The sequence below is a fragment of the Nyctereutes procyonoides genome, unplaced genomic scaffold, assembly GCF_905146905.1.
Source record: "Nyctereutes procyonoides isolate TBG_1078 unplaced genomic scaffold, NYPRO_anot_genome, whole genome shotgun sequence".
NCBI lineage: Eukaryota > Metazoa > Chordata > Mammalia > Carnivora > Canidae > Nyctereutes > Nyctereutes procyonoides.
In genome coordinates, this window is record NW_026575146.1 from 60236436 (window position 1) to 60260451 (window position 24016).

The 24016-nt window shown below is 36.2% G+C and overlaps 1 protein-coding gene across 3 annotated transcripts in view; it reads left to right on the forward strand.

Annotated features, from left to right (window-relative positions):
* RIC1 (RIC1 homolog, RAB6A GEF complex partner 1) overlaps positions 1-24016 on the forward strand; it is a 145387-nt gene that overhangs the window by 37433 nt on the left and 83938 nt on the right. The gene's annotated exons all lie outside the window — the stretch shown is intronic.

Genomic DNA, 24016 nt, shown 5'->3' on the forward strand with positions numbered 1-24016 from the left:
ATACTAAATCTACCTTCCTGCCTGTTTTTATAAGGACAATGATTTAAGTATAGTTCAGTGTATTTAAATTATTAAAAATTTGTCAAAGAGAAGTACCTTTGACTTCTGAAGATTATATGAATTTCACTTTTTTAACTCTGAAGTGTAATTATCATACAGTGTTATATTATTTTCAGGTGTAAAAGAATTATTCAACACTTCTATAACTTTCTCAGTGTTCATCACGAAAAGAGTACTCTCAAAGGGTACTCTTATTCCCTTTATCTATTTCGCTCATCCTCCCCACCCACCTCCTCTGTGGCAATCACCAGTTCTTTGTATTTTGGAGTCTGGTTCTTTGTCTTTTTTTTCTTTGTACATTGTTTTGTTTCTTAAATTTACATGTGAGTGAAATTATACGGTAGGTGTCCTTTTCTGACTAACTTGTTTCAGTTGTCATTATACTCTCTAGCTCCATCCATATTATATATGGCAAGATTTCAGTCATTTTTATGGCTGATTAATATTCCACTGCATATATATGTACACCACTACTTCTTTATCCTTTCATCTAGGGATGGATACGTGAGTTTGGCTCTTGTAAATAATGGTTTAGTAAACATAGGGTGCATATATCTTTTCAAATAAGTGTTTTCGTATTCTTTGGATAAATACCCAGAAGTGGAATTACTGGAACAGATGGGATTTCTATTTTTAATTTTTTAAAGTACCACCATTCTACTTTCCACAGTACCTGCAACAGTTTGCATTCCCACCAACAGTGAATGACAGTTCCTTTTTCCTTTTTCTCCATATCCTCACTAACAGTTATTTCTTGTGTTTTTGTTTTTACCAAAGGCTCAGGTGACACATGATATTTCATGAAATGGCCTCAGTCGGGATGCCTGGGTGGCTCAGCAGTTGAGCATCTGCCTTTGGCTCAGGTCATGATCCCAGAGTCTGGGATAGAAACCTGCATTGGATTCCTTGCAGGGAGCCTGGTCTCCCCCTCCCACCCCGCCCCCCGTGTCTCTAATGAATAAATAAATAAAGTCTTTAAAAAAAAAAGAGATAGGAGCTTTTGTGTTTTTGATTCTAGCTATTCTGACAGGTGTAAAGTGATGCCTCATTTTGGTTTTGATTTGCATTTCCCTGATGATGAGTGATGTTGAGCATCTTTTCATATGTCTGTTGGCCATCTGTATGTCTTTGGAAAAATGACTGTGAAGGTCCTCTGCCCATTTTTAATTGGATTATTTGGTTTTTTTTTGTTGTTGTTGAGTTTTATAAGTTCTTTTGTATTTTGAATACTAATCCCTCATATATATTATTTGGAAATGTCTTCTCTCATTCAATGGGTGGCCTTTTTGTTTGCTAGTTTCCTTCCCTGTGCAAAAAACCTTTTATGTTGTTGTTGTTTAGCTTCTATAGTTTAATTTTGCTTTTATTTCCTTTGTCAGAGAAGACAATCTAGAGAAATTATTCTTTGGCCAAACTCAAAAGAAATTACTGTCTCTGTTTTTCTCTAGGAATTTTATGATTTCAGGTCTCACATTTAGGTCTTTAATCCATTCTGGGTTTAGGTTTGTGTTTAGTGTAAGAAAGTGGTTCAGTTTCATTCTTCTGTATCTTGCTGTCCAGTTTTCCCGGCATTATTTGCTGAAGAGATTATCTTTTCTCATTGTATGTTCTTCCTTTTTTATAAATTGACCATATAATTATTGGTTTATTTCTGGGCTCTTTCTTCTGTTGTTCAGTGTGTTTATGTGCCTGTAGCATACCATTCATACCATTTTGATTACTAAAGCTTCATTGTATATCTTGAATTCTGGGATTGTGATACTTCTAGCTTTGTTCCTCTTTTTCAAGATGACTTTAGCTATTTGGGTTCTTATGCAGTTCCATACAAATTCTGGGATAATTTTTTCTAGATCTGGGAAAAAAAATAGTTGATACTTTGGTAAGGATTGCATTAAATCTATAGATTACTTTGGGTAGCATGGACATTTTAACAGTATTGGTTTTTCTAATCCATGAGCATGGAGTATCTTCCCGTTTATGTCACCTTCAGTTTCTTTCATTAGTGTTTTGTAGTTTTCTGAGTCCAGATCTTTCACCTACTTGGTTTGTTAGATATTTTATTCTTTTTAGTGCAGTCGTAAATGGGATTGTCTTCTAAATGTCTTTTTCTCCTATATCATTATTAATGTGTAGAAATGAAACAAATTTCTGTATATTTAGTATCATAACTTTACTGAATTCATTTATCAGTTCTAGTAGTATTTTGGTGAAATCTTGAGGGTTTTCTATATATAGTATCATTTCATCTGCAAATAGTAAAAGTTTTACTTTATTAATTTGGATTTTTTTTTTTTTTTTGGTTTAATTGGTGTGGCTAGGTCTTTGATTACTATATTGAATAAAAGTGATGTGTGTGGACATTTTTGTCTTTGGTTTATTATGTTGAGGTATGTTTACCCTAAAATTTCTTTGTTGAGAGTTTTTGTCTTGAATGGATGTGGTACTTTGTTTTTTTTTTTATTATTTTTTTAATTTATTTATGATAGTCACAGAGAGAGAGAGAGAGGCAGAGACACAGGCAGAGGGAGAAGCAGGCTCCATGCACTGGAAGCCCGATGTGGGATTCGATCTCGGGTCTCCAGGATCGCGCCCTGGGCCAAAGGCAGGTGCCAAACCGCTGCGCCACCCAGGGATCCCGGATGTGGTACTTTGTTAGAGGCCTTTTTTCTGCATCTCTTGAGATGATCATATGATTTTTGTCCTTTCTTTTGTTAATGTGATATATCATGTTGATTTATTTGGGCATATTAAACTATTTTTTTCCCCCTGGAATAAATCCCACTTGATTGTGGTGAATTATTTTTTAATGTATTGTTGTATGCAGTTTGCCAGTATTTTGCTGAAGATTTTTGCATTTATGTTCATCAGAGATAGTGGCTTGTAATTTCCTTTCCTTGTAATGTTTTTATCTGTTTTTTATATTAGGGTAATACTGGCCTCATAGAGTAAGTCTGGAAGCTTTCCTTTCCTTTTTTTCTTAAAATAGTATGAGAATAGGTATTAACTCTTCTTTAACTGTTTAGACAGAGCTTATCAGAGAAGCTATCTGGATTTTTGTTTGTTGGGAGTTTTTTGATTGCTAGTTCAGTTTCTTTGCTAGTAATTGATCTTTTCAAATTTTCTATTTTGTCCTGATTTCACTTTGAAGGGTTATATGTTTCTAGGGACATATCCCTTTCTTCTAAGTTTTCTAATTTGCTGGCATGTAATTTTTTATCATATTTTCTTGTAATCCTTTGTATTTCTGTGGTGTCAGTTGTTAATTTTCCTCCTTTGTCTGGTTTTAGTTATCTGAATTCTCTCTTGTTTTGATGAGTCTGGTTGAAGGTTTGTCAGTTTTGTTCATCTCTTCAGAGAACCAGCTCCTGGTTTCATTGACCTGCCCTACTGTGTGTGTGTGTGTATGTGTGTGTGCGCACCTATGTTTAGTCTCTCTTATGTATTTCTGCTCTAATCTTTAGTATTTGTTTCCTTCTACTGGTTTTGGGTTTTCTTTGTTCTTTTCCTATCTCCTTTGCCTGTGGGGTTAGTTTTAAGTTTTTCATATTTCATGTGGTAGGCTTGTATTGCTATGATCTTCCCTCTTAGAACAGCTTTTACTGCATCCCATGGATTTTTGGACTCTTTATCTTCAATTTTGTTTGTTTCCATGTAGGTTTTGATTTCCTCTTGGACCCATTTGATATTAAAGTAGCATGTTATTTAGCCTCCACGTATTTGTGTTCTTTTTAGATTTTTTTTCTTGTGATTGACTTTTAGTTTTATTCCCTTATGGTCAGAAAAGATGCCTGATATTATTTCAGTCTTTTTTTAAGTTTATTGAGAATTGGTGAATAGATCGCGTGTATGAAAAGAATGTTTAGTCTTTTGTTTTGTATTGAACATTCCGAGTATGTTTTTTAGGTCCACATGGCCCAATGTGTTATTCAAAGTCATTGTTTCCTTGTTGATTTTTCTGCCTTGGGTGATCTATTTTTGACATAAGTGGGGTGTTAAAGTCTTCTGCTATTAACATATTACTATCAGTTTTTTCCTTTATGTCTGCCACTAGTTGATTTATGTATTCAGGTGCTCCTACATTAGGTGCATAAATATTTAAAATTGGGCATGCTCCTATTGGATTGTTCCTTTATCATTTTGTAGTGTCCTTTGTTTTGTTATATTCTTGGTTTTAAGTCTATTTTTTCAGATATAAGTATTGGTACCGCAGCCTTCTTTTTGCTTCTGTTTGCATGTAATTGTTTTTCCATCCCTTGTCTCTGAATATGCATGTATCTTTAGGTCTGAAATAAGTTTTCTTTAGGCAACATAAAGATGGGTCTTGCTTTTTTTATCCATTCAATCCATCAGTATCTTTTGATTAAAATACTAATCCATTTTCACTTAAAGTAATTATCCATAGATAGGTACTTATTGCCATCTGTTACTTGTTTTAATGGTTGTTTTTGTAGTTCTTCTCTTGCTCTTTTATCTTGTAGTTTGGTGTACTTCACTAGTCATATGCTTTGATGCCTTTCTCTTTATTTTTTTGTGTGTCTGTTACAGGTTTTTGATTTGTGGTTACAATTAGGTTCATTTGTAGCATCTTATGCAGATGACAGTCTATATTAAGTTGATGTTCAGTTAAATTGAACTCATTCTAAAAGCACTAAATTTTTACTTCCATGCATGTTTTATGTATACAATATCATACTTCATATCATTTTGTGTATTCCTTGACTGAGTTATATAGGTATAATTGCTTTTGTGCTTTAATCTCTGTGATTAATCTACTACTTTAATTATGTTTGTATTTACCTGTGGAAGTTTTTCCTTTCGTAATTTTCTTACTGTTGATTATTGCCTTTTCACTCAAAGAATTCTCTTTAACATTTCTTATAAAGCTGGCTTACTGGTGATAAAGTCCTGTAACTTTTGTTGGTTTGGGAAACTCTCCTTCTATTCTGAATGATAACCTTTCTGAGTAGATTATTCTCAGTTCCACATTTATTTTTCTTTTCAGTACTTTTAATATATCATGCCACTCTCTTCTGGTCTGCAAAGTTTCTACTGAAAAACCAGGGACATTTTCAGCTCTTTCTTTCTCCCTTTCCCTTTCCCTTTTCCTTTCCCTTTCCCTTTCTTTTTCCTTTTCCTCCCTCCCTCCTTCCCTCCCACAGAGAGAGGCAGAGACACAGGCAGAGGGAGGAGAAGCAGACTCCATCAGGAGCCTGATGTGGGACTCCGATCCTGGAACTCCGGGACCGTGTCCTGAGTCGAAGGCAGATGCTCAACCACTGAGCCATCCAGGCATCCTCAGCTGTTATTTCTTTAGATAAATTTTCTGCCCCTTTTTCTATCTCTATTCCTTCTGGGATCCTTATAAATTACATGCTAATATGCTCGATGATGTCACTGATTTCCCTTTACACACTTTGGTTTTTATTATTATTATTATTATTATTATTATTATTATTTACTTTTTGCTGTTCATCTGGGTTGCTTTCCATTATTCAGGACTCCAGGTCACTGATGGGTTCTTTTGCTTCCTCTAATCTATTAATTCTCTCTAGGGTCTTGTCTTTTCTCTTTTCTTTTCTTTTCTTTTCTTTTCTTTTCTTTTCTTTTCTTTTCTTTTCTTTTCTTTTCTTTTCTTTTCTTTCCTTTCCTTTCCTTTCCTTTCCTTTCCTTTCCTTTCCTTTCTTTTCTTTTCTTCTTTTTTTTCTTTCCTTTTATTTTTGGTAAGCCCTCTAGGGTATTTTTAATTTCAGTTATTGATCATCTCTGATGATGGTTCTTTATATTTTCTGTCCCTTTGTTGAAGGTCTCACAGAGAACTTCCATTGTTAAGTACAGTGAGTATGTTTATGATCATCACTTTGAATTCTTTATCAGGCATATTGCTTATTTCGATTTCATGTAGCTGGTTTGGCGTGGTTTTGTCTTATTCTTTTATTTGGGATGTACTCTGTTTTCTCCTCATATTGTCTGTGTTTGTTTCTATGTATTAGGGAAGTCATCTAGGTCTCCTCATCTTGAAAGTAGTGGCCTTAGAAGAGACCTTTTGGTGCCTGGTAACACAATGTCCTGTTTTTCAGAACCACCAGGCATTTCACAGATGTTTCCTTTGTGGGTACACTGGGCAAGGTTTGGTCCCTGTGCTGTTAAAGGGCCATCCTGGGGCTGCCGTGGGCTTGTAGTTGGGTTGTAGGGCAGGCAAGATACTTGTCGTCAGGCCATCTGCAGGGTCTGCAGTCACACCAATCTACAGAGTGCTCTCCCTGTATTGTCTCTGAGAGACTTTCTTTTGTGGGCAAGGCCTGCAGTCAAACTAGGTGTCTGCCCCTAGTCCATCTATTGGGGTTGTAATCCCACTGGTGTATGTGGTTATATTCCGTTCTCTCCATGGCCCTCATCACTTTAGAGTGGTGCTGGTCCCTGCTGGATTGTTTGCAGGGCAAATCTTGGCAGGTGCTGTGGTGGGTTGGATGGGGCTGGATGTGTACTGTTAGCAAGGTAGGTGATGAGGATTCACGCTTGATTATTGCTAGTGTCAGGTTATCTAAACCAGGGTGGGGGATAGAGATATGGTACCCACCAGCTCTTTTATTCTTAGATAGGTCTCCTGAACATCCCTGTTCCTTTAGTGCATGTTCTGAGATTAGTAAATAAATAAATACGAGATTAGTAAATAAATACACTTCATGTATACCCCAGGCTCTTTTCAAACTGCTGCTTCTGTTCTGTTTCTCCTTCAGCTTGTTATGTTGGCTCTTTAAGGGGACTCAGTTTCCTGTTGCCCTCCACCTTTTCCAGGCTCAGTCTGTGATTTTTAAAGTACCTGGAGTTAAGCTTGCTGGTTTCCAAACCAAATGTTTTGGAGATTCATCTTCCTTGAGCAGCTCTTCTCTGCCTGAGGTTCATGGTGTGGGGTCTGATTCTCTCCCTTCTCCATGCTTGTGGTGTCCCTCCCATTTGTGGTGAGTCTCCCTAGGAGTTTGGTTCTCAATGGAGTCTCTGCCCCTCCTTCCCTTTTTGATGTGTCCTTTGATTAACTGTGGAAAGTCTGTTCTGCCAATATGCAGGTTGTTTTCTCTTTCTTTGTTTCCTTCTCTCTCTCTTTTTCTTCATCCTTTTTTCTGAGATTCTTCCTCTTCCTCTTTTCAGAGAGAGAGAGAGAACGAGCCTGAGGGAGGGGAGTAGTAATGAGCAGAGGAAGAATGAGAGAGAGAATCCTAAATGCAGGGCTGGATCCTAAGACCCTGGGATCATGACCTGAGCAGAAACCAAGAGTTGGGCCCTTAATGGACTGAGCCACTCAGGTTGCCCCCAGGTCGTTTTCTGAGTGAATTGCACTGATGTGGCTGTTATCTAGGTGTATCTTCCATTATGTGAATTTTAAATTTCATTGTTCATAAATAATGTTGGAGTATGAAAATGCTAATTTATTTGCATAATTTCTGTGGCTGCTTTCAAGCTGCGTTAGCTGAGTCAAGTAGTCCTTACAGTGTCCATATGTGGTGCTCTATGTCTTCCTTTTTCTGCTTGGTGCACTGTAAATTATAGTAACACAATTTATAGATCAGATGTTTCAAATGACACACATACTGCTGTATTGTGACATTCTGTATAGTTTTTATTACTAGTGCATACCTATCATATCAAAAGAACAAAAGAAGAGAAAATTAGGTTTTGAATATCATGCTTCTAAAATACATTGGAATGTGGATTAATTTATTATTGGATGGGAAATTATTGTCTTAATTATGCAGTGACCCTATAACAAAGCCAAAAGAATATAATAAAAGTTGATATTATCCAGCTTAGTATTTGTCACAGTATTCCCAACTCGCTGAAATTAATAGAAAAATTAGAATATTTAAAACAGAATAATAACTGAAAAATAAAAAATGGAAATGAAGGTACAACCAAAGTAAGTGTAGCTGTTTTTTGATGAATTGAGGAATGCTACAGTACTGCTCAGTTTATTTTTTAATTTTTATTATTTTTTTATTTTTTTACTGCTCAGTTTATTTGAATAGGCAGTGTAGATTGTGAGATGACTGAGAATTACTCCCTGTGAATAACTTGTATGGGAGAACATCAGGTGAGAAGATTTTAAAGAAGTTAAAACTAATTAGAGAAAATGCTAATCAGTACAAGCTGAAGTAAAGTCCACTAGGGTGTGTTTTTGTGTTTTAACTGATAGTGACTGAGATCAGTTACCGAGACACAGATATGTGGAGCAGAAAAGGCTTAGTTGACAGTTTACAAAGCTCTCAAACACATGGAAGTTTTGAATGCTTGTGGCCATTTTAAGTTGTTAGAAATAGGAGCTAGAGACCCTTGCCCAATTCCATGGGTGTTTGATATCTTAGCAGTCATTGGTAAAGGTTTATTGTGGATTTTTTTACGTTGGGGCTGATACTGAAATTTTTTGAACTTGAACTACCTCAACCACTTACCAGACACTGAATGATCTGGCAAATGACTTTTTCAGATTTGGTAATGTTTACACATGAACTCAGTCAAAACTACAAAGCAGTGCTTAAATGCGAGGTTTATATGTGGTCAGGTCATTTTGGTGATCACTGCTGTCGTTTCAATCACAAGTAATGTCAAGCTGCTTTTTCTATTTCCCCTGCTGTTAAAAACTAAAAAAGTAAGATCTGTATTTCCAACAAAAATTAGCAGTAGATATATTTTCTGAGCTCATTCCCAGTTCCAATAGCATGTTTCAGAACTTGATGCAATTGCAAAGGAAATGTCCATATTTCACAATCCGTTTAATTGTGCACGAGGAGTACTTTAATCCAGCCTTCAATTGGAGATGATTAATCTATCGTGTTAAAAGGCAAACATCAGGAGAAGAATCTAGTAGAGTTGTAGTCTTCCCTACCAGTAATGACTATATTCTGTTAAAATCATTTGTTTATGGATTGATAATCAGTATTTGGCACTGCTTATGTGAAAAGACATTTCAAATAGAATATGTAAGATCTCATTACAGGCCAGCATTAATAGAAGAAACTTTACAATCTGTTTCGATGAGAGGGAACACTAACTTTAAACATCTGTTAAACAAAAATGTTATCCCCATAACATTTTATTGAAATTTGTGCTCAGTTTTCATTATCATTATGGTTAGAATTTTTAACAGTAAAATTTATGAGAATTTGTTTTCTCTTTTGTTTTTTTGTATATACGATGCTTCAAAATCTTGAGGACTTGTGGACTCTGAAGAAACTGTCCCTCCCAAGGCCAGGCAATTTCTAGAGATAGACCAAACAGTACATGGCTTGTACCCCCAAACATCATTTTATGGAGCTCTTATACTCTGGGCCACTATTCCCCTGCCCTCATTACCCCCAGGCCAGGAACACATAACTAGAGACAGCCCCTATACCCTAGTAAAGAGGAAATAGCCTGTTAGCTTTATTTATAGAGCAGAAATAATTTCACATTAATATATTAACCCTTTGTACTGTACTAAGTATTAAGAAAAAAGAAAAAATTATTACTGTCTTCAATTTGGAGACAGAAAATGCATATATGGAAGAGAAGATAAAACCATCTATTTTTTGGCTATTGAGCATCCCGTTATTATTTCACGTAGGCATTGCTTACAGTCTTTTTTTTTTTTTTTTCTCTTTTAAGATTTTATTTTGGGACACCTGGGTGGCTCAGTGGTTGAGCGTTTGCCTTTGCCTCTGCAGTTCTGGGATCGAGACCCGCATTGGGCTCCTGCATGGAAGCCTGCTTCTTCTCCCTCTGCTTGTGTCTCTGCCTCTCTCTGTGTCTCTCATGAATAAATAAATAAAATCTTTTTTTTTAATTTTTATTTATTTATGATAGTCACACACAGAGAGAGAGGCAGAGACACAGGCAGAGGGAGAAGCAGGCTCCATGCACCGGGAGCCTGACATGGGATTCGATCCCGGGTCTCCAGGATCACGCCCTGGGCCAAAGGCAGGCGCTAAACCGCTGTGCCACCCAGGGATCCCAATAAATAAAATCTTAAAAAAAAAAAGATTTTATTTTTAAGTAAGCTCTACACCCAACATGGGACTTGAACCCCTAATCTCAAGATCAAGAGTTGCATGCTCTACTGACTGAGCCAAGTAGGTACCCCTACTTACAGTCTTTATCTGCAACTTTGTGGAGATGTAATTTTAGTTGTTATAGTGTGGCTTGTGTTAAATATACTGAGTAAATGCTGACGTGATACAAGTGATTTATCATGTTTATTTGTGCAATTTAAAACATGAATTAATGTTTTAGCTTATGAATCTTAAAATACATAAAGGATTATATGTGGAGTTTTTGAAAAATAAACTTTATTTTTTAGGGTATTTTTAGGTTCATAGCAAACCTGAGGGGAGGGCACAGAGATTTTTATAACTCCTCTCCCAGCACATGCAATAACTCTCCTCATCATCAACATCCCCCACCAGACTGGTACATTTGTTAAACTGATGAATGTTCATTCACACATCATAATCCCCTGGAGTCCATAGTGTTCATTATGGTGCACTCTTGGTGTTGTACATTCTGTGGGTTTAGACAAATGTATAATCAAAGGTATCCACCATATATGTGTGTGTGTGTGTGTGTGTGTGTGTGTGTGTGTGTGTGTATATATAGAGAGAGTATTATATATATATATATATTTTTTTAAGATTTTATTTTATTGATTGATGAGAGACACACACACAGAGAAATAGAGACATAGAGGGAGAAGCAGGCTCCATGCAGGGAGCCCAACGTGGGACTCATCCCAGGTTTCTAGGATCAGGCCCTGGGCCGAAGGCGGCGCTGAGCCACCCGGGCTGTCCAGTACTAATCTTTTTTATGGTCTTCCTAATTTTCCCTTTTCCAGAATGTCCTATAGTTGGAATCATACAGTATTGTAGCCTTTTCACATTGGCTTCTTTCATTTAGGTTCTTCCATGTCTTCATGGCGTGATACCTCATTTCTTTTTAGCACTGAATAATATGTTCTTGTTTGGATGGACCACAGTTTTTTTTTATCCGTTAACCTGCTGAAGAACATCTTGGTTGCATCCAAGTTTTGTCAGTTATGAATAAAGCTGCTTGTAAACATGTTTGCTGGCTTTTGTGTGTATATATGTCTTTAGCTCCTTTGGATAAATACCAAGTGTGATTGTATGGTAAGACTATGTTTAGTTTTGCAGGATCCTGCCAAATTGTCTTACGTGGTGGCCGTGCCATTTTGTACTCCTGTTTGCAGTGAGTGAGAGTCCCTATTTTCTCTGTCCTTATCAACTTTAGGTGTTACTAATGTTTTGGATTTTGGCTTTTCTAATAGGTATATGGTGATATTTCATTGTTTTAATTTGCTTTTTCCTGATTATGATATGGGGTACCTTTTCATATGTTTATTTACCATCTGTGTATTTTGATGAGGTGTTAGGGTGTTGGGCCCAGTTTTTAATTGAGTGATTTTCTTATTGTTGAACTTTTTGAGTTCCTTATTTTGGATACCAGTCATTTCTCACATCTTTTGTTAGTACTTTCTTCCAGTTTGTGGCTTGTCTTTCTATTCTTCTGATTGGTCTTTGGTAGAGCACACATTTTTAACTTTAATGAAGTCCAGCTTATCTCTTTTTTCTTTTGAATTATGCCTTTCGTATTGTATCTAAACGTTATTGCCTAACTCAAGGTCATTTAGATTTTCTGTTATCTTCTAGGAGATTTAAAGTTTTTGGATTTTTAAAAAGTGTTAATTTTTAAGCTTTAAGGGTGATACATGTTTGATGAAGAAAACCTAAGAAACACAAGAAAAGAATCCCCAATAATACTACCATTCACAGATAATCATTAATTTTTATTTATATCCATATATCTTTTTATGGATATTTTCAGATACTCATACTTAATACCACTTAAAATTTGAAAGCTATTGGTCTATTTATCTTTAAAAACAAAGTAATATTACTACAGGTGACTGCAAATGTCACTAGTTGTTGGGGAGCATATTTGATAAATCTGTGAGTTTCAGAGGATTATCTAAAACATTCTTTATACAAAGCTATTATACAACTTTGTAACTTGCTTTTTTGACATATGAACATTGTCTCACTTCAAGATTTTTCTGTAACTTGATTTTGAATGCCTGTATAGGGTTATAACTTACAGATGAGTGGATTTTTAAGTTCTTAAATAGGTGTAAGACTTTCATAATTTACACCCAAAATTGAAATCTTAATTACACATTCCTTTGCAATTTGATTTTTTTTCACTTAGTATATTATGACTGTTCTTCCATATTAATATAAATACTTTTAACTTGTTGATTTTAGTATCTGTATAATATATCACAGTGTGGAAGTTTCATATTTACTATTTTTGTTTAAGATTTTATTTATTCATGAGAGACACACAGAGAGAGAGGCAGAGACACAGGCAGAGGAGAAGCAGACTCCACAGAGGGAGCCCGATGCGGCATTCGATCCTGGGACTCCAGGATCATGCCCTGGCCTGAAGGCAGGTGCCAAACCACTGAGCCACTCAGGTGTCCCTACTATTCTTTTTTTTTTTTTTTTTTTTTTATCTACTTATAATAGTCACAGAGAGAGAGAGAGAGGAGAGAGAGAGAGAGGCAGAGACACAGGCAGAGGGAGAAGCAGGCTCCATACACCAGGAGCCCGACGTGGGATTCGATCCCGGGTCTCCAGGATGCGCCCCGGGCCAAAGACAGGCTGCCAAACCGCTGCGCCACCCAGGGATCCCCCTACTATTCTCTTTTGATGGACTTTTGGCATCTACAAGCAGTGCTACAGTAAACGTTATTATACATACATCTGTTTTTGTATTGGTACATTTATTTCTTTAGGGAAGTTTCTTCTATGTAGCAATATTGCTGAGTCAAAGGTTATATCTTTATTCTTTTTAATAAATGTTGCCAAGCTATTTTTCAGCAAAATTGTTTTCCTTCCGGAGGTACTCTTAAGTGTTCATAAGACTGATTTCTGTTTTCCTGAATTCACATCTAAATTAGATTGGTAAAAAATGGTCTTTTAATTTTAATTTCCATTTGTTTCATTAGTGAGATTCAGCATCTCTTCATGTCTGAATTGACCCTTTGCCATTCTATTTCTGCAGGTTGCCTGTGTTTGTCCATTTTTTAAACCTAGAATATTCCATGTCCATTTGCCTGTTCTCTTCACCATAGCTCCAGGTCCCAAGAGCATTTTTTGCACATGGTAGGCATTCATACATTAAATAAATGATATCTGAACATTCCATTTTTTAACCACAGTAAAGGATATCCTGTCTACTGTGGGATTCTTGGATTTGGGATTCTTTTTTTTTCTGGCTATAAACTATTGTTCCAATGCCTTATAGTTTTTGGTGTTAGCGGTGAGAAGTCTAGGGCTAATCTGTTCTCCCTCCTTCGTAGGCAACCTCATCATCTTTTTCTCTATATGATTTTTCTCTTTATGAGTAAAATTCAGTAGTTTCTGCTTGTTATCTGTGGATATGTCCTTTTTCATTAAACAGTCTCCCTCTGTCCCCTCCCCTCCACCTTCATATCAAGCCTGAATCTCAGCTGTAGTGTTTCTGCAACTAGGAAAATTTTCTTGTATTATTATCTGAATAAATTTCAATTTGAGTTTGTTCTTCATGCCTCATTTCTCAGTGGTGATTTTATCTCTTGGTGTTTTGTATCATGAAGTTGTTTCCCTTTGATCTTCTGGAGTAAAAGGTTCAGCTCCCATAAAGGATTATTCTTTATCGTTTGTTCTTTATATTTGTCTGATTTTCCTAGTAGGAAATGTTTAGCTCTGAAAAGTCTTATTTATATTCTCATAGTACCTCCTGAAAGCCCTTAATTTTTTCCCCATAATTTGCTTGCGTTCTTCTCTCTCATCTGTGTGACTCATTAGTAGGATCCATATATTTTAGCTGTTTCATTTGTTACTGAGCTTCCAGTATAAACGGTATTTTCTTGTGTTCCATCAGCTACCACAGAGGTCCGGCTTTCATGTGGGCCTCTTGGACAATGCAGACTCCAGCTATTGGCAAAAGTGGCAGTTTGCAGACACAGACAAGCTCATAAAGTATTGTCCTCAGTTGAGGCTTAGGATGAGTCTCCCCTACTCTCAGGTGGTCTCTCTTTGGGTAAAAGCTGAAGGCTTTTCCAGACCAGGAGGTGCAGGGACAGTTGAGTTCACTGTTGCAGCATCTACCTTGCACCTTGTGAAGTCATCAGGGTTGCATGGACAACCCTGTGTCCACTTCCAGGATTGGTCACACTCGGCCTTTTCCTTGGGGTTCTGCTTTTTAAGTTAGAAGACTTTGAAACCCCAGGTCTTTGCCCAGTGCCTCAAGGAGTAAAGCAAAGCTAAGCTTTCTCTATGCCTGGTCCCTTAGCACTTACTCTTTCCCACAAGAACTCAAGAGATCTTGATGACCTGGACATCTGCAGACTCAGCCAGCACATGTTTTGGCAATTGTACTCTGAGAGGAGGAGGAGAGATTAAGAATGGACTCATTCTGTCTTTACAGAATCCAGAAGCTAACTTAAAGTAAACCATTGCTATCGTTCAGGTTTTTATTTGCCTCTGCCTGCAAAAGAGATTATTTTTATTTTATCTTATTTTATTTATTTATTTTGGACAGAGGACAGTGAGCTGGAGGGAAAAGGGGTAGAAGGAGAGAGAGAAAGCACATCTCAGGCTCTATACTGGTCCATCCAGGTGCCTCTTAATTTTCATTTCTTACATTGTAATATAGACTAAAACAGATGGGGGACCATCAGTTACATGGTACAGGTTTAGAAAGGCCACTGATATTTTTGTAATCTGTTCAGTAAGGCAGTCAACCATTTTTTGCAAATAACCATTTGTACTAAAAGGTATCTATCAAGGTGCATTTGAAAATTATGTTAGGGGCACCTGGTTGGTTCAGATGGGTAAGCAACCGACTTTTTGTTTTGGCTTAGATCGTGATCTTAGGGTTGTGGGATCGAGCCCCTGTGTGGGATTCCACACTCAACAGAGAGTCTGCTTGAGATTGTCTCTGTCTGCTCTTCCCCCCAATTGAGCTGTGTGCTGTCTCTCCCTCTCAAATCTTAAAAAAAAAAAAATGTTAAAGAATTGTATACTATCATGGAATGGATATTGGGTAAGTGAACTTTCTAGGTAACCAAACTTTGAATTCTGAAGCTTTACTGATTTTGATGGTCCTTCTCTTCAAATGTATTACACATTTAGCCTCTTACATGAAATATATTGATTATAAAGTAACTATTGAAAATTGAGAGTTATTATGGTAGCAAATTTTGGGGGTATCTAGTATGTGCTAGACATTGTAAATGCTTTATGTGAATTACAATTCTTGCTAACGGTGCTCTAAAGGTAATTTGTTCCCCATCATACAGTTGAGCTGAGAAAGGTTAAGTACCTGCTCAAGATTACAGAGATACTGTGTATCTAAGATCATATATCTGATAATGGAATTCTAAGCCATACAGCCTGGTTCTAGAAAGTCTTATTACTGCCTTTCACTATTAGTGTGATTGTTTAATCCTATTAGCTCTTGTGAAATGGAGCTGAATTTAGGAGATACTTTAAAACTTGCTGTTACAAAATGTCACCGATGGAAAAAAAAAAAAACCCAAAAAAACCAAAATGTCACCGATGGAATGTATAGGGAAGGATATACAGTTGTAGGATCTGTAGAGCAATAACCACATAACTACCTGCAAATTGAGTCAGGGGCAAAGTTGCTTGTGTATAGGCTGTGTTTGTACACAGTACACTCTGTGTACTTCTCTAACTGCCTGACCTTCCACACTCGAGTATCATCACTCTGTGCTCTCACTTGTCAGTTAATACAAAATTCTATTTCTGTATCACCAACACAAACATAGTCCCCTCCTTATCAACTGGTACCTTAAAAAGAAATCTTACTTTTTTTAATGGGGTGTGGGAGAGAAAATCCTTTCCCATTTTAAGAATTGGTGTGTAGTGTTTTTTGGGACGGTATTTTCTCTGAATTTCAGAGTAGAATATCATTTTTGTAGACATGATTTCAGGGCATAATTTTCCCTAAAATTTTCCTCAACTTTAGACAATAGCCCAGCACAAGGAGCATTAAAATGAATTTAAGTACTGTCTCCTTTTTAGGAATCTCACAGATAGGAGCCCAGTGTCTTTAGGCATATGGCAAGTATTTTTATTGTAATTTTACTTATAATAGGAAGTAACACTGGAGTCCTTTGATTCTGCATTCCCATCCAGTCACCAGTATGGTGCCAAGTCCTGTCTCTAGTTTACTGCCATGCTTTTCTGTTATTCTTACTGCCATATCCTCAGACAGGTCTTCTTGTATCTTGTCTAGATTGCATAGAGCTCAAAACTTTTAGCTATTCTTTTTTTCTCCACTTGAAGTGCATCTTAATCATGTATGGCTATTTCTAAATCAGAGCTCTTATTCTTATTTTCAAACCTTTCAGTGGCTTCCCATTGCATTCAAAGTGTCTTCCAAACTGCTTAGCCCAGTGCTCAGGACCTCCTGCGATCTGGCCCCAACCTGCCATTCCAAGTCTGTTTTCTCTTGCTACTTTTAGCATTCCCTTCACACAGAGCTAAATGGAAGTATGTATAGCTTGCTGTACCACAACCTGAAAGTTAGTGTAACATGAATTAGAAAGTAACTTACCTATGAATAAGGGAAAGATAGCTTAATTTAGAATTCCTGTTGTTTTATTGTGATTTTCTTTTTTCTTTCCAGCATGTGGGTGTATTGAGTCACCAAATAACAGCTGAAAGAACAGTATTCTAACAGAGTGGGATATAGCAAGTTGCAGAGGAGCACAATCCTTTACACAGTACCTGTTCATCTCATTTTTTCCCCCTTTCATTTTGGTTTGACCATACTCTGTTTTGGAAGTGATTATTTTGCACTTATCCTGAATCTCTATGAATTTTGCTTTCATTTCCATAACTGGATGTTCTTAGCCTTTCTTTAAATTATACTGTTTATGTTAGGATTATTGTTTATGTGTAATATTTATTGAACCATTATTTCAAATCTCAGTGGTTTAAAACAACCATTTGTTTACTCTTATTCTGTAGTTTGCTCTCAGTTTGGTCAGGAAATTCTCCTGGTCTCACTTGTAGTCACTAATATGGCTACAGTTAGTTATCTGACAACTCCCCTGCTGCTTAATGACCCAGGTGCTGTCAGCCCTGTCTGGTAGTCTGCTGGGGATGCCCACTTTGATTTTCTTTGTGACCTCTTATTCTCCAATATGCTAGATGAGGCCTTTTATTTGATGATAGCGGCTTTTCCAGAGAGCAAAAGGTGCTGCTATAGGTCCAACCTAGTCACTTTCATTTCTTTTTCCAAATTAGCTTCATTGAGGTAAAATTTATACAGTAAATACATGTTTAATAGCATTTGAAACCACGACCACAGTCAAGATGGTGAACTCTACATCATTCCTACAAATTTCCTTCTACCCTTTTGTAATTCCCTCTCCTGCTGTGATTCTCCTCCCTTCAGCCACTGATTGATTTGCTTTCACTACAGAGTAGTACTGTTTTACTGACGCACCACAGCTGGTGTGACTGTTCATCTCTCTCTCTTTTTTTTAATGATGATGATTTTTCTTTTTTTTATTATTATTTATTTATGATAGTCACAGAGAGAGAGAGAGAGAGAGAGAGAGAGAGAGAGAGAGAGAGACGCAGAGACACAGGCAGAGGGAGAAGCAGGCTCCATGCACCAGGAGCCCGACATGGGATCCGATCCCGGGTCTCCAGGATCGCGCCCTGGGCCAAAGGCAGGCGCCAAACCGCTGTGCCACCCAGGGTTCCCATGACCGTTCATCTCTTGATGGGCTTTTGAGTTTTCAGTTTTTGGCTATTCTAGGCAAAACTCTTATGAGTATTCATGTATGTACGAATATTTATATGGACATATATTTCCTTTTATGTTGGGTCAGTATTCAAGAGTGGAATAGCTAAATCATGAGGTAGATGAATGTTCAACTTTCTAAGGAAATGCCAAGCTTTTTTCTGAGACAGTTGTATCATTTTATGTTCCTACTAGCAGTATGTGGGAGTTCTGATGCCCTTTGCCACCATATACGGTATGGTATGATTTTTTAATTTTAGCCATTCCAGTGGGTGTATATTTGTATATCATTATAGTTTTAATTTATATTTCTCTAATGACAGATGATGTTGAACATCTTTGTTTTTTGTTTATTTTGTCGTTTGTGGTAAAGTGTGTGTTTAGATCATTTGCTTATTTTATTGATTAGGTTCTTTGTTTGCTTATTGTCAGAATCCTAGAGCTCTTAATATATTTTGGATATAAGTCCTGTATTACATATATACTTTATAAAGAATTTCTCCTAATAGGTGACTTTTCATTCTCCTACCATTGGTTTTTGAATGAAATACTTAATTTGATGAAGTGCAATTCATTGATTTTTTTAATTTTATGCTTCATATATTTTATATCTTCTTCTAGAGGTTTTATTTATTTTTAGAGAGAGTGAGTGGCAGTGGGGGACAGAGGGAGAGGGAGAGGGAGAGAGAGACAGAGCAGAGAGAGAAAATCCCAAGCCAACTTGTGCTGAGCACAAAGCCCGATGCATGAGATCATGACCTGAGCTGAAATCGAGTCAGACGCTTAACCAGCTAAGCCACCCAGGCACCTCATCTTGTAGAGGTTTTATTATTTAGGTTGTATATTTAGGTCTGTGATATATTTTCATTTAATTTTTTATATATGGTGCAAGGTATAGGTCCAAGTTCAATTTTTGCAGTTTGTTATTGCTTCGGCATTATATTTCTTTACATCTTTGTCAAAAATCAGTTGTCCACATCTATCTGTGTTTTTGTCTATATTTGCTTCTATGATGTGATTATGTGTATCTTTGTTAATACAGCATCATTTTGATTAGCTTTGTAATAATTTTGAAAGTACAGTGTTAGTTTTCCAACTTTGTTTTCAAAGTTGCTTTCACTGTTGTAGGAGATTTTTATTTCCATATGAATTTTAGAATAACCTTGTCAGTTTTTTTAAAATTAAATTAAAAATTTAAAAAGATTTTATTCATGAGAGGCAGAGGAGGGGGGTGGGGGGCAGAGACCGGCAGAGGGAGAAGCAGGCTCCATGCAGGGAGCCTGATGTGAGACTGGATCCCAGACTCCAGGATCACTCCCTGGCCAAAGGCAGGCCCTAAACTGCTGAGTCACGCAGGGATTCCCCCCCCCCCCCACTTTGTTTTTTTAAGATTTTACTCATTCCAGGGACAGAACGGGGGAGGAGCAGAGGGAGAGGGACAAGCAGACTATGTGCTGAGAGTGGAGCCTGATGCAGGACTCCATCCCAGGACCCAGATATCATGACCTGAGTGACACGAAGAGTTGAACACTTAACCGATTGGGACAGCCAGATGCCCTAACTAACCTTGTCAGTTTTGATGAAAGTGCCTGCTGAGATTTTGATTGAGATTGCATTGAATTTGTGGATCCATTTGGGGAGAGTTATCATTTTCGCATTATTGAACCTTTTGGCCTATTAATAAAATAAATCTCTTCATTTACTTAGATATTTTTAATTTCAGTGTTTTATTATCACTGTACAGCTATTTTGTATCTTTTGCTGGAATTCTTACGTAGTTCCTATTTTTGATCCTAGTGAAATCAACATGTTAATTTTCTGGTTCTTTATGTATATAGAAATGCAGTTGATATTTCTATATTGATCTTGTGTATTGTAGTCATGCTTAACTCACTGGTACATTTTTGATAGAGTTCATCAGATTTTCTATGTGGACAATTAAGTCAAAGGACAGTTTTCATTTTTCCTAAGTTAGATACATTTTATTTTGTTTTCATGCCTGAGTTTATGGGTTAGATTGTCTAGTATAATGTTGAGCAGAAGAAAAGCATTCGGTCTTTCTCTATTAGGAATGATGTTGTACTAGGTGTTTTGCAGATCTCCTTTATCAGGTTATGGAACTATTTCCTCTCATGCTAATTTGCTGACAGTTTTTAATCAAGAATGCCTTGTAGGATGTTTAATGCTTTTTCTGCATCTATTGAGACTATCACATTGTTTTTCTTTTTTGGTTTATTAACATGGTGAAATACATATATTGATTTAAAAAAATGTTAAACAACCATTTTTTATTTTATTTTTTAAACCAACCATTTTTGAATAAACCCTCTTTACTTATGATATGTTTTCCTGATAATATATTGTTAGATTTTATGTGGTAAATTTTTGTTTACAAGTTTTACATCAGTGTTACTAAGAGATGCTAGTCTGTAGTGTATTTTCTTGTAATATCTTTGGTTTTTGTATGAGTGTAATGCTGTTCTCATAAGGTGAGATGGGAATTGTTTCCTTCCTCCTCTGGTTTTCTAGAAGAATTTGTGTCGAATTGGTATTATTTCTTTCTTAAGTATTTGCTAGAATTCACCAGTGATACCATCTAAGCATAGAGTTTTCTTGTGGAAAGGATTTTGGTTGAAATTTAAGTTTCTTGAATTGACAGTAGGCCTATGCAAGGTATTTACTTGCGTTGACAGTTTGTCTTTCAAGGAATTTGTTCTTTTCATCTAGTTGTCAACTTTTTGCATGGGTATTCATTATAATCCCTCATTATTCTTTTAATATTTCTAGAATCTGTAGTGATGTTCCTTCTCTTATTTCTGATAGTGGTTATCCCCCCCTCCTCCTGACAATATGACTAGAGGTGTATCAATTTTAATGATCTTATTTTTTAGAAACCCAGAATTTGGTTTCATTGATTTTATTTTTGTTTTGTATTTCATTGATTTCCACTCTGATTTCTGGTATTTCCTCTTTTTAGTTTGCTTACTTTGGGTTTCATTCGCTCATCTATTTCTAGTTTAAGTTAAAAGCTACTGTCATTGATTTGAGGTTTTTCTTTTCCTTTTTTTCTAATACAGCTTTTTAAAGCTCTAAAAATTCCCCTTAAGTACTGCCATAGCAACATCCCACAAATTTTAGTATACTGTATTTTTTCAATTTCCTTTTGATATCCTCTTTGATCCATGAATTATTTAAAAGCATATTATTTAGTTTCAAACTATTTGAGAGTTTTCCAGATACCTGTTACTGATTTCTAATTTAATTCTACTGGGGTCAATGAATATATATTGTACACATTTTATTTTTACATATGGTAAAAACATACATTGTTCTTACTCTTGTTTGAAAAGTCAGTTAACTTTTAAAGAAGTTTAACTGAAACAAATGAAATTTGGATTAAATTTAATGCAACTGCTTTTTCTGACTTCTACCACTACTCCCGGGGAATCTGTTTTATATGTATTTTAGATCACTTGAAGTCCCACAACTCACCAGTGCTCTTTCAGTTTTGTTTTGGTGGGTTTTTGTTGTTGTTTTTTGGTGTGTTTCATTTGGATAATCTGCTATGCTTTTATGACCAGTGAATTTTTCTTTTGCAATATTTAATCTGCCATTAGTCACATCCACTATATTTTTAACCTCATTTTAGTTTTTATCTCTCAAAAATGGTTTGAGTTTTCTATATCCCTTAACCTTCTGAATATGTGGAATACAATTCTGTTTTGATGTCCTTTTGTGTTAGTTCTAACATTTAATTGAATGTGATCACTTTTGATTGGTTGAGTTTTCTCATTTATCATTGTGTCTCATGTTTTCCTGCTTATCTGCTGCATATGTGGTAATCTTTGATTGGATGCCAGACATTGTTATTTTACTTTGTTGTCTGCTGGATATTTTTGTGGTCCTATAAATCTTGAGTTTTGTTCTGGGATGAAGTGATGATTATCTGGAGACACTGTGATATATTCAAGTCTTATTTTATGCTTTATAATGTGGGTTTTGAGCCATGCTCAGTAAAGCTAATTATTCCCCACTACAGAGGCCTTACCTTTCTCAGGATTACCATAGGAATACCCGAAGACCACTTTTTTGAGCATTCATACTAATTCCCAGTGAATTATGAGTTCTTCAGTCTGGCTATGGAACAGGCACTGTTCTCTTTATTAATTCTTCTGGTTTGGTTTCTCTCCTGCCTTGAATGGTTTCCTCACATGTTTGTGCATGGTACTCTTGGATTTTTTCTGTGTGCAGGTCTCTCCTCTCTGGTTCTTTTTTGTATGACTTATAGTTGCCTTATTCCTCTTGGCTCTCAGCTTCACCTCTTCAGGTTGGGAAGTCTGTCAGGCTCTGCCTTAGTTCCCCTTTTCAGTGCTGTGACTGGAAGCTTTCTCAGGCGATATAAGCTGGGGCATTTATAGGACTCGACTCCTATCAGTATCTCATCTGTCAGGGATCACTGGCCTCATTGTTTCATGTTGGTGTTTTGAAAACCATTGTTACCAGATTTTTATCCAGGGTTTAGTTTTGTTTTTAGATGGGAACATAAATTGGTTTCACTTTAATCCATCTTGGTTGGAAGCAGACCCCCCCGCCCCGCCCCCTTTTAAACTAGTGATCTGGTATAATAAAAGTGTGGTAGTAAGTATTAGGAATGATAATTGTGGGTGAGTATTCATGTTAAGAGATTCATCACCTATTTTTGAGTGTGTGATTTATAGCTGTTTTTATCATTTCTTATTTAAAGATATTCATGTATCAGAATATACAGAGTCTAAAAGATTATACAGAAATGGTGGGTAATTATCTTCATAGGATTTGGGTGATTAATTTTATGCATTTGAACATGTATAATCTAAAAACAGGAAGTGCCATTTACAAACCAGTGTAAAGAATTAAATATTCTGTTATTTCAACTTTATTTGAAGCCTACCTAACATGACAGTATGTTGGGATAGAAGATGCATCTCTAAATCTTCAAATCCTTATCTCTTAATTATTATAGAAATCTTAGTAATGCATCATTCAGGTCATTGGCGCCAGATGCATGAATCTCTTCTTCATGATAAAAATGGCATCTCCTAAGGAAGAAGTGTACAATGATTCGAATTCTAATGACATGATGACTTCATGTCCATTGGATAATGGTAGAGGAAGATTATGGGATTGCTTCCTATAGTCAAAGCATTTGTTTTATGTAAGTTGATTTGCATCATGACTCAATTGGATTTGAATTCTTCTTAGGTACAGAAAATTGCTTTTATATTATGTATGTCATGCATCAATCATAAAATAATTTTTAAAATATATTTAATTTTGAGTAGGAAGGGGAAACTTCCCAAATGTCCAGTAAAGCAAGATATAAAAAGTAGTTAATAATATTAATGCCATCAACAATCCCAACCTCCTCCAGACTTCAAATTCTTCCGTTTAAACTGTGGAATTTTCTGAGGTAGTTTGCATGATTTTTCAAATCCCTGTTTGCAATTTTCAGTTGAAAAAAAAAATAATACCTCTCTGAATATTCATACCTCTCTGACTAAATTGTTGATGCATTATTAATATCCTTGAAAATATTCCTCGAAAAAATTTTTTTCTTCTAAGTGGTATTACTAGAAACAACTCTATTACATTCTCCATTTAAGTAGTGATTCTTTCTTTTATCCTCTTGATAGCCTTTATTTTTATGTGTCTGTGACCCTTATTTATAGATATAGAAAAGAAAGAGACATGAGGACTTGTCATTCAAGTTGCCTACAAAAATTGCTATGCTTCTTATAATTAAAACCACAGAATCCAGTAAAATAAGCCTTGGAGAAAGAAAAAAGTTGAGCTATGGGATGATACCAGGAAAGAGAACTCCAAGGTTCTTTATTTTGTCTTTTCATTTTTTTTTTGGAAAAGTTAGTTTTGTGTGTGTGTATGTCTGCTTGCGTGTATTTGTATGAGAGAGGGCAAGAGACAGACGATGTGAATGCATATTAGAAGCAGGTATTATTGGGACTGTTGCCTATAGATTAAGCCGTGCTTGTCTGCAATATTTTAGGGGTGGAAAGAGAAAAGCCTAACACTGCATAAGAACACTGCATAA